We start from the raw sequence: 10,767 nt of genomic DNA, 5'->3' as shown, positions 1-10,767 counted from the left end.
GAAGAGGAAATAATAGTTTTACTGAAGCTTCTTTTGTGTTTAGCTTTGTTAAGATAAAATTCAGAACTGGTCCTTTTTTTATTATTATTATTGATTGATTGGAAACACTGGGGTGTGAGGGTTCAGCTGTTGGTGGGGACTGTTGGGGGAACATAACCTGCACATAGCCAATGTGTCAAATAATGAGGTCAGGTTATGTCTATTGTGAGCATCCACAATTGTAACAGTATTTTTAAGAAAAAAAGCATAACAGGTCCCTTTTAAAGATCTGATATAACAAAAATAATGAGCCAGGCCAGAATCAACTTCTCATATTTAGTTATAAAAGATTCATAGCATAGGGTGGGTTTTTATTGACAGCTTTCATTAAAAGTTTAATCTAGCCTCCAAGGTCAATATGAAATTGCCATTTTGAAAAAGAGCTGCACCTTAAAAACAATCTGCCAAACCATCTTTCTTTGTTTACCCTTCTTAAGGATGTGGAGTTTTAAGTGATTTTAATAAACTATATTAATAATCTATATTCAGTCATTTAATTAGAAACCCCCTACTGAAAAGATCACTGAGTTAGGTTCTTTTAAACAGGATTATATGTGACGATAGCCTAAACCTCAGGGTTTAAAATGCTGCTGATGGGAAATTTTATTTTTGTTCTTGTGTAATTTTACAAAGACGGAAACATCTCTCCGAACACCTTTCTGTTCTCAGATGAAGCAGCGATGTAAACATCTTCCATGCCATTCACTATTCACCAACCGTGACCTCATAGGACCTGGCATCCGCATATGTGGACATCACATTTTGGGTTGTCCAGACCAAAATACTAAATTTTGCTCTACAAGGGCCTGATGTCCACTTACGAGGACATTATACTGTCCTCGTAAGTGGATAGTATAATGTCCTGTCTATTTAAAACAAATGTCCTCATATGTGGATCTCATTTTTGTCAAAAACAAAAATCAGGTAAAAAAAATAAAAATCTGGTAATTCTTTGTTTTTACGTTCATCAGGTCCCAATCAGCCCAAATAGTAAAGAGAAATTAAAAATGCATGCCATGAAAGAGTTCAGGTTTTAGGAGGTTAAAATTCAAAAACCATATCCAGAGAGAGTAGAAAGTAGTCTTTCTTTGTAAAACTGCTATATCACCATGGATGAATTATGCTTAACTAATTGCCTTTGGTTAATAAGCATTTAAAACAGTTTGTCTTATAAAATTCAGTTGTGAATTGCAATAAAACAGGCATCTGCAGTAGTACACTCCAGATGTGCACGTGCATAAGATGTGACAGTTGTCAATCAACTCCATGATGCCTACAGCAGCTGTTTCATTAGTGGCAAGGAAGAGGTCTGCTTAGCAGCAGCATGGTGCTAGATCGAGTCTGCAGTTCCTTCAAAGCAAAGGCAATGAGATATCCTCATCTCAAAAAAATAACTTCATGCTGCGTGTCAACTGAGACTTACATTATGCAGTTTAACTTTGTTTCCACCAGAGGGCAATAAACCATCTCAGATGACTTGTCTTCTAGCTCCAATCTAGTACTAAAGGGTTTTTCATTTTCATGAAATTAAAATTAACTTAGTAAAACTATTTCCCTGTTACTACTATCACACAGTACTCAGTTTACAGCTGTTACAAGGACTGTTATGCCAGGTTCTATTGGAAAAGGCTTACAGGAAAGTGTGCATTAACTAATTAATAGCCATGTTTTAAATCCACTGCAAAGGACAACACCATCCCACAGAGTTACTTAAACACAGATCAAACTTTCTTAAAAGGTGCCTTTGCCGAGACCAAGTGCACTATCCAGCCTGTGAGCTGGTGCCAGACTGGTTTATAAGGTCACAAAAACCAGCAACCTTCTCCTGTAGTTCCTATGGAGACCTGGCTATAGTCCAGATATCGTGCTGAGCAACACAGCTGCTTCTGTAGAGGCCCAGCTTGATCACCAGTTTGATGAAATGCGTCCTAAGCTTGCCTTTGTTCACTGTTTGTAGGTGATGAGATGGAGAAGAGAGGGTTTTCTGAGGCCAGAGTGGCCGTGGCAGCTCTGGATTTTTCTAAAGTTTGGAACTGACTGCTGGGAATAGTAGGAGGAGGGTGAGAAGTATGAGAAAAAAGGCACAAGTCAAACAGGACAGATAATCTCATTGTGGTGTGAAGTACATTATAAAGAAACTGCTGATGGAGAGTTTAGACAGTTAACTGTAGCTAAACTGGGAGATGTTTTCTAAAATGCATGGGGTGTGTGTGTGGGGGGGTGGCTGGCTCTGAAATATTCAAAATTACTTCATTATTACTTACCAAACCTTTGTGTGTGTAAAACACAGTTTATGAAAACAGTAGCTGGTCCTTCAGAATCTGATGAATAAATCGGCAACCGCCACAAAAAATACATATTAATATAATTGCTGCAGTAATTTCCCAACTGTAAGAAAAAAACCCCACTTATTTAAAATATTTAAGGCTTAGAGTTTGAGCACCTTAATTTTTCTTCTTGATTGTTCCATTGGCTACTTTTCAAAGACAGGATGAAATCTTCACAATTAATAAACTGGAACATGGTCATTGTGTCTAAATTAATTGATTTTTTTTCTTTTTTTATAACACAAAAATACAAATCGAATAGAAAATAAATAAAAGTAAAGTAAAAACAACAAAAGATCTACACCCCCAGAGCATTTAAAACTTAGCTTTGACCTCAACCTTCAAATGACAACGATATTTAGGCTACTAATTAAAAGGTCATGGTGAACAGCGCTCGTATCTTTCTACACTACAACTTCCATGAAGCAGTGGACTACAGGTTTGGAATAATAGAGCGCATGCGCGTTACCTGCTCGAGTAAGTCGATGACCTCATGAGCAGCCCGGACCAACCAGTCGGTTGAATTATCTGCCTGCCGTCTGCGCTGAATGTTTTTCCTGCGCTATACCTTTCCGAGCACATGAAGCGCTTACCAGAAAAAATGTTCATCGTAACGAGGTAAGCGGACTGTCCTCAGACAGAACTTTACCGTTAACGGCTAAACCATTAAACCGCCCGAGAACCCACACCGCCGGTTGGGCTGCGTTGTTGTTGTTGGTGGTTGTGACCTCCGTACCGGTGTGGCCGGTCAGTGCTACAGCCGTCGTTGACATGACTGCGGTGAATTTACTCGAGCTGTCTTTGTTGAATTTTCACTGATTTTCATGCAGCTATTTACTCTAGAGCACGCGAGTATCCAAAAACCTCGCCCGGACAAGGTGAGAGTCCGGTACTATTTGCATGTGTTTTGCAAATTGCTTTTTGTTGTGTCGCCTGTACCTGTTTGTGGAGTTTATAAAAAAAGAAAAGGAGGGGGGGGGGGGGGGGGGGCTGTGTAGGCTAGATAAACCCCACTAAAGTTTGGAAAAAGTAGGTCTAAAGAGGACCTTGGCAATTTCCTGAGTGGTTTTGGCCACGTTTTTATAATATCTCTTATAGTGTAACTTATTTTTTGGACAGGACAGTGGTGTTATAATCTATTAAGGAAAATAAAGGTTAATGTCTGAACCCTAACCTGTGCTCATAATTAACTACTGAACCTGTGTGACCAAAACTAAACTTACACCAACTCACATATCCATGTTTAAGAATCTAAATGGTCATTTTGACTAATATTATTTAGATTTTTGGAAAATTGATTACAAGAAGGCCAGCTTTGCTATTTGGACAAATGAATCACAAATTAAGTTTAATAAGCAGATCTTTATTGTGAACTTTGGCCAATGTGTACAGAGCTGGAAACTAAGCCTGTCAGAGTCTTTAGGCACAAAGGTCCGTGCATGTTAACGTTTAACTCTCTTTCATGTACATTAAGTTTTGATTTGAGTGCAGAGACATGTGAGTAAAGTACAAATATCCTTCAGAACGTTTCTTCCCTCTTACTGCCCAGCTCTAAGACTTTGCCTCTCCTGAGTTAATATTCACTTTTATCAAGTAAAATCATTCTTTTGCAAAGTCATGAAGTCATAGGTCACAACACAGAGATTAGCACAAATCACCATGGTGGTAAGCTTATTCCCTGTTGGATGTTTATCAGAAAGGACTTACATTCCCAAGAATGAAAATGCTCTGAATCATTTAGGGGGGGCTGTGTGTGCTTGTAACGGGCCGCTGCTGTCTTGTGAGACGGCTTACTGCTGTGGTGTGATCAGCAGACGTGTTTTCACTGTAAACACTGGAGAAGCCTTACATGATGTACCATGCTGTTATTTTGTCGACAGCATTAATGTGCAGACAGGGAGTCGGCTGGATACAGATGAGCATCAACAGGCCCTGACATTCAAATTACAAGGGTTTTTTTTTTTTTTTTTTTTTTTTTAAGGGGGCACTTTGCAAGTGATTAGTCTGTGTTGTAAGCACATGCTTTCCCAAGTGGGAATGTTTATCCAGTGGCTATGATATAATTGGGTAGTATTAACAAGCACCGATATATCGGTATTTGTGTAACTATACAGATTTGCAAATAGTGTCTAACTAAAATCACTTTGAGGCTTTTTGATTCAACTGTTTCTTGTGGTGAATCATCTCACCTGGCCACCTTAGACTGTGTTTACCTAATGTGCTTGTTGGGTCCTCTTGCCTGACTGATGAACAAACACAACAGTGATGTATGTACCTTTACAAGCCTTGCTGCTCTGTGTTAGTTCAGTTTATCAGTTGCTGTTAGCAGCTATGTCAGGTCAGCTTTTGGTGATCAAAAGCACACCGAGTGGTGCATTATGACATGTTGTGATCCATCCCGGTCTCATAGCAAAAACGTGAAATAGTCACACAAAAGTAATCTATTTGATCATGTTCGTGGGCATGAATTGTCACACTTTTAATGACATTTGGTACAACTCATTTCAATAGGAAGTACGTTTCATTTTTGCAGCACTTATGCTGTCCAGAATCATCAACAGGAACACATCTCTATGGATACGAAGGAAACAAAGCTTCATAACAAAGGGCAGCCATAATCTCTGTCTAAGTCTAACCCAATAGGTTTTATATCTTAAACCTACACTAAGTAAGTTACTTTTAATCCCTGAATAATAGGGCTGTGACCCCTTTCTTTTTTCTGCTTTAATTTTGATTATTAAGACTGGCAGGTTATGGAAATTTAGAAATACAGGAATCTATAGATACAGATCATTACGTATGATCTGTATTTTAAGTTTAGTTTCAACTGTAATTTACTCAAACTTAGTTCATTACACAGAACCACAATCATGGGGAAGAATCATGCTAACACCTGTTCATATGAATGTTTATCTTTTTGAATTAAATCACAGAGCAAGTGAACTTTTTTTGTAACTGTTTTAATTTGAGTTTCACAAGAAAATAAAAGTAGGAAAATTGTATCCATAATGATGATTGATGACTAAAAGATGTGTCTACTTTATGAAATACCTTAAGAGTTACGCCTTCTCCAGACGTGCGCAGAATTCAGTCACTGCAATTGCGGTTGTGCTGTTTTTGTTGGCAGTGGTCAAATGTTGATGTTTCATGTCATTCTCCTGTTGTCACAGACACAAACACACTGCCGTGCTGTTGGACACAGACTTTGACAAAAGCTGTCCCTGGTGAAATCGACTGTGACATTGTGAATGTCGGTTATAGTTGGCAGCAATCGGACTTATGTTCTCTGTCCTTAAATTTCCTCATTGGTGCTCTGAGACCAGCAGAGCAATATCAATGTGCAAGTAAATGAATAGAATCATGCTTGTCTCAGCCCAGATATGCCTCTTAATTTTCACCAATTGGATGTAAAAGTACAGCATTAATAGAGATGTGAATAGCACAGGTATCTAATAATGTATGAAATGGAAGGGTGACAGTTTTGTCATGCTGTATTAAAAACTGGGAAAGCGTTCGCTTCAGTTTGTGCTCTACAGAGCAAATGATCAACATTGAGTGTGCCAACCCACAAACTGCAGTGGTGTATTTTATCTGCTTTTCTGTCTGTCACCACACACACACACACACACGGACAGACGGATGGGGAACTAGGCTAATGAACTGAGTGTTACGTTTCACAAGACCATCTACATAGCAGCTGGGTGGGGGGACCTCCCTGGGAAGCTCACATTAAGTACTAAGGGTGGAAGAGTAACTGACAGTCCCGACAACAAGGATGGGGGAAGTGTAGACTAATCATTTTCTTCAATGCTGGGTGTCATTCAGGAGTGGCTCTGGCACAGCTGAGCACCTGAGGCCACCATATGTGTGCATGAAAGTGCATGTGCATCCTTTAACGAAGGATATGAATGATATTCTGTGAAGTAGTTACTATGAATCATGGCATCTGGGAACTGGTTTAACTTTTTCCCATACACTACATTAAATGTACTGTAATGTCTGATAGCCTTAGTTAAGCTTTTAAAAGATAATTATTTACTGGAATAGTCAAAGTGACTCTCACAGTTACTGCAAGCAAGGTAGAAAGTAGCAAATCCAGTTAGCACATACCATAGATAGTTGACTTTGTTTGACTCATGCTAAATGTTTCACATCCTAATTCCCTCCCTGTACTGTTTCCACAAGGGTTGGGCAGTCTGACTGCAACTGTGAGAAAACAGAAATCCATCTGCTTTCAGTGAATTCCGCTGTCATTACTTCATGGGATTAGTGAATTGGTCCGGTTAGGTTAATTGGTGATTCTAAATTGCTTATAGGTATGAATGTGAGTGCGAATGGTTGTCTGTCTCTTTGTGTCAGCCCTGTGACAGACTGGCGATCTGTCCAGGGCGTACCCTATGGTTGCTGGAATAGGCTCCACCCCACCACCCTCACTCATCATGGTGATTTTATTACCACACCTACTTCATAGGGGAAAATTTGAATTTTAAGTCGATCTCCGTTTTTTTGGTTTTTAAAATTGCATTGTTGAAAACTGGAATAGTAATTGTATGTTGTATTTTTGCTTTTTGCTGATCTCCACTGGTCTAATCAGTTCCGTCAACTGGGTGGAGCATGAATGAAGAAGCCAAGTTTCTGGTTTAATATTTGACGGTTTTTTATTGACGAAGTGACCTAAAAGTCTTTATTCCTCCCGTTAATTATGGTTCCTGCTCTTTCTGTTGGTGCTAGTGCATCATGCCCTTAGATCAAGCTCTCTCTGTTTGACATGTCGTGGATCCTGTGGGATATATGTGGACCTGCAGCACTCTGCTCTCCCATCACAACAATAGGCCTGTATGACTGTTTGAATGTGCCATTCTTTGTGTGGTGTGCTTCACTTGGGCCAGACAATGGCTTCATTTAGCATCCCTTCTCTTTTTGAGGCCTGCTCTGTCACCATGACACCCCTGCCATGCCACACCCTGCCCCCAGTCTGGTTTAGCTTTGCACTTGTTTTCTCTCTTAGGACAGCTGGGCTTAGACAACCATTGTTGGCCACACCCGAGACCCAACCTCACGTTTTCAGGATTGTTGCTCTGTGGCCATGTGTTCACAGCTTGCTATAGTTTTTGAACTTGAGAATATAAACTAAGGCTGCCCTCAAGGTTGATGCAGACCTGTTAAAATCATCTAACAAAGAAAATCAAACACAGAAATAAATCTATGATTGAAGGGTTTCCTGCAATGCTTTATGCTAGAGGTTAGAAAACAAAGATCACCTCTGCCAACAAGGATTGTGGTGTTGCAGTATAACTGACGTTTAAAAATAATATCTATATAAAGTTTTTGCCTGTTACTTTCTAGTTGGCACTTTAGCAGAGTTGATCATGGTATTGCATAGCTAGTTGTATTTATTCTTTTAAGTTTCTACAGATATTGCAATAATATTGTGATAGTGAATTATTTTGTCTATTAAAGTTGGCAGTAAAAAATCTGATATTGTTACAGCTCTTACTAAAAACATTCACATCTTTGTGAAACAAAATGTAAACTCAGTGGGAAAGAGCTAAGCTGAAGAACAGACATCACATATAGTATATCTGCTTTTTTCGGACATCAGCCAAATTGATCACAAGATGAGGCGTGTCAGAACCTGGCTGGATTACTACCTCAGCTAAACAATTTACTGAAGGAAATCCAGGATTACAGCTACTGATGTGTGATTTGTCTTTTTGTTTTAACTAGAAAGAAAGAATGTGAAACCTGCCATCATCCTTTTAGTGCAGAAACGCACGTATTTCATGACCTGGAGGCTGAATGCTTTGTTAACTTCTCTTTTTCTGGCCTCTGCTTTGCAGTTTAATTCACATTAAGCAAAACTGAAAGAAACTATAGTTCTATTAGTAATCGGTGCATTTTTGTACCATGAGCTCTTCATTACATATGGTTAACATTTATATTAGTAGATGAGTTGAGATCGTCACACAATGAGTGAGCACTGATTGTGTTTTTTCCACGACCTCATTGACACTTGACCTTTGATTGTCCATAGTTGAAAGGGCAGTAGACCCTGTTTCCAGCTCAGCCTCTCAGCTGCAGCAGATTTTTCGTCAATGTGTTTCAGGCTGACACACTTTGGACTTCATGGTAAGTAATGGATCCCTCATGGAAAGTCATTCAGTTTTATTAGCAATGAAAAATGCATCACAGCTACATAATGTAAGGTGGATCAATAACAGCAGTCACTGCAGGTGTCTTAAACTGTCTTGTTTTACTTGCTGTTATTACATTTAGAATAAGAATATAAATTCTGAAGATTATTAGCCTCCATCTGCTGAACGCAGTGTAAATATTGGGCATGGTGAGTTCTTCCAAAGCCCATTATAGACACTGATTTTGCAGCACAAATTATCTCCAAAGAGCAGCTTCCCTCAGAGAAACCAGCCTTGATCTAGAGTTTTGTGCTTCTATAACTAGAACTGGGTGACCTATGAAATTATATTTTGGGCTGATCTGAACGTGTTGCAGTTATGCCCTGGAGAACACAGTACAAGCTGTGCTACTTCTGGCTTCCTTTTTGAGACTTAAAGAGATAAAGATTTTATGATTATGATACCTGCAATGCTGATGTTTACACGCTGATGGATGCAACCTCCTTATTGCAGTCTGACCAGAGGAATGTGGAAACATTTGTTTTAAAAGTGAGGTTGCCATAAGTTCTGTACTGCAAATTTCATCCACAAGAAGGAGATCACACTAACTTTGACAGAATATAACAAACTGTTCTATGACTAAAATTAACATTTGTGATGTAGTTTTTCTGGGTAAAGGGTCTGTAATTTGAAATAATTGTCTCGGGGTGTATGGTATGTCACATGATGGAGACTAATTTAGCTTTTTTTGGTTCATGCTGAAGTCTCAGAATCACTTAAACTTTTCATCTTGTGTATTTTTCTAATTATATAATAGTGCTGCTTTGCTTTTGGAGTTCAGTTGTAGTTAAGTTAGAAAACGACTGTTCCCTTGCCAGGCTGAAAGAAATAAGTCAAACCTCAGATTATCATGACAATGAGCTTCAAAATTAATCAAATGTGTGTCTCAGCCACAAGATGTGGAAAGAGTGTATCCACGGTCGAGTTCAAACAAAGGCAGCATGCAGTCCTGTTCTCTGTATATGTGTGTGTCTGTGGGGGAGTCCTTTATAAGCAAAATGTTGGTTGGGAGGGTAGGGTGGATTTTATAGGCCAGGAGGGATTCATGTTTCAGCCCATGCTCACCTCTCTCTTTTGTCTAGGTCACGTTAATAATGCTAACTCCCAAAAGCAGAGATGTGTTAAAATTAGAATTCTGTATGAGTGTGCAGTTTTGTCAAAGAGTAAGCAGCCAGTTGGATGCCAGCATTTTGTCTGACAGCAAATTCAATTAGTTCAGGTTGCAGCTTGAAGTTCTGCTAATAGTTGTTCAGTCCCTGAAAGCTGACGTGCATTTAGCATATCAAAGTGAATCATATCACACACTATGATACAGCTTTGTTTCTTGCACAAACAGGTCTTGTTCTCTAGCATTTCACCATCAAGTATTAATACTCACAGCATTTCTTTAATGTTATAACTTATAAATCATTGTAAATGATGAATGTCTACAGCTGGAAAAGGTGATTGATGTAGGTCCTGGAATTTCTCAAGGTGTGGACTCTATCTAAAAGTAGCAAAATATTAGGCTTGTTTTTATATTTGTCTTACACAAACCCCAGCAACAATGCTGTTACCTCATAAAACTGAATTTCAAGCCTTTGGGATACATATTCAGTTTCCCAATTTATAAATGACGTGGATTTGCACATTATGCTGTTTTTCCTGTTTTCATTTCTTCAATGGATGAGGTCAGATGCCAACTTGTTTAAATCTTCCCCAGACACAAACCAAAGCATGTGTGACAGGCTTTGAAACAGCAGACGGATATCAGATTCAGCCCCAGACTGTGCCAGAGCATGGCATGCTTTATCCTGTTCTTAAAATACTGCCCTACCCCTCCAGAAAGCAACACTCAAGTTTGAACAAGTTATCAAGCAAGACAACAACGGGAGAAGAATGTTTGGGCTATGCCATTTATCTTTCTGTTATGCTGGATGATGTAACTTTATCAGTTTAGACGTTTAAACTCAGGAAAGGATTAAGACTCTGCCGTTGTTAGCTTCTTTTGGCCTGATCATGGATGGACTTCACATGATCTGCAAACTATCACTGCCTCGATTCAGGATAATCCTCATAATAATTTATGTGATGGAAAAAAATGTCTCCTTTGTTGCATTAATGCCTCTTAAGCTGAGATGTTGTTGGTATATTTGACATAATGTAATTTCCAGTTAATTGAGTTGGCCAGTAATGTTAGTCATGCACATTCTTATTGAATTAGAAGT

Source organism: Neolamprologus multifasciatus, chromosome 15, assembly GCF_963576455.1.
Source record: "Neolamprologus multifasciatus chromosome 15, fNeoMul1.2, whole genome shotgun sequence".
NCBI classification, from domain to species: Eukaryota; Metazoa; Chordata; class Actinopteri; order Cichliformes; family Cichlidae; genus Neolamprologus; species Neolamprologus multifasciatus.
This window is presented reverse-complemented; position numbering follows the sequence as displayed.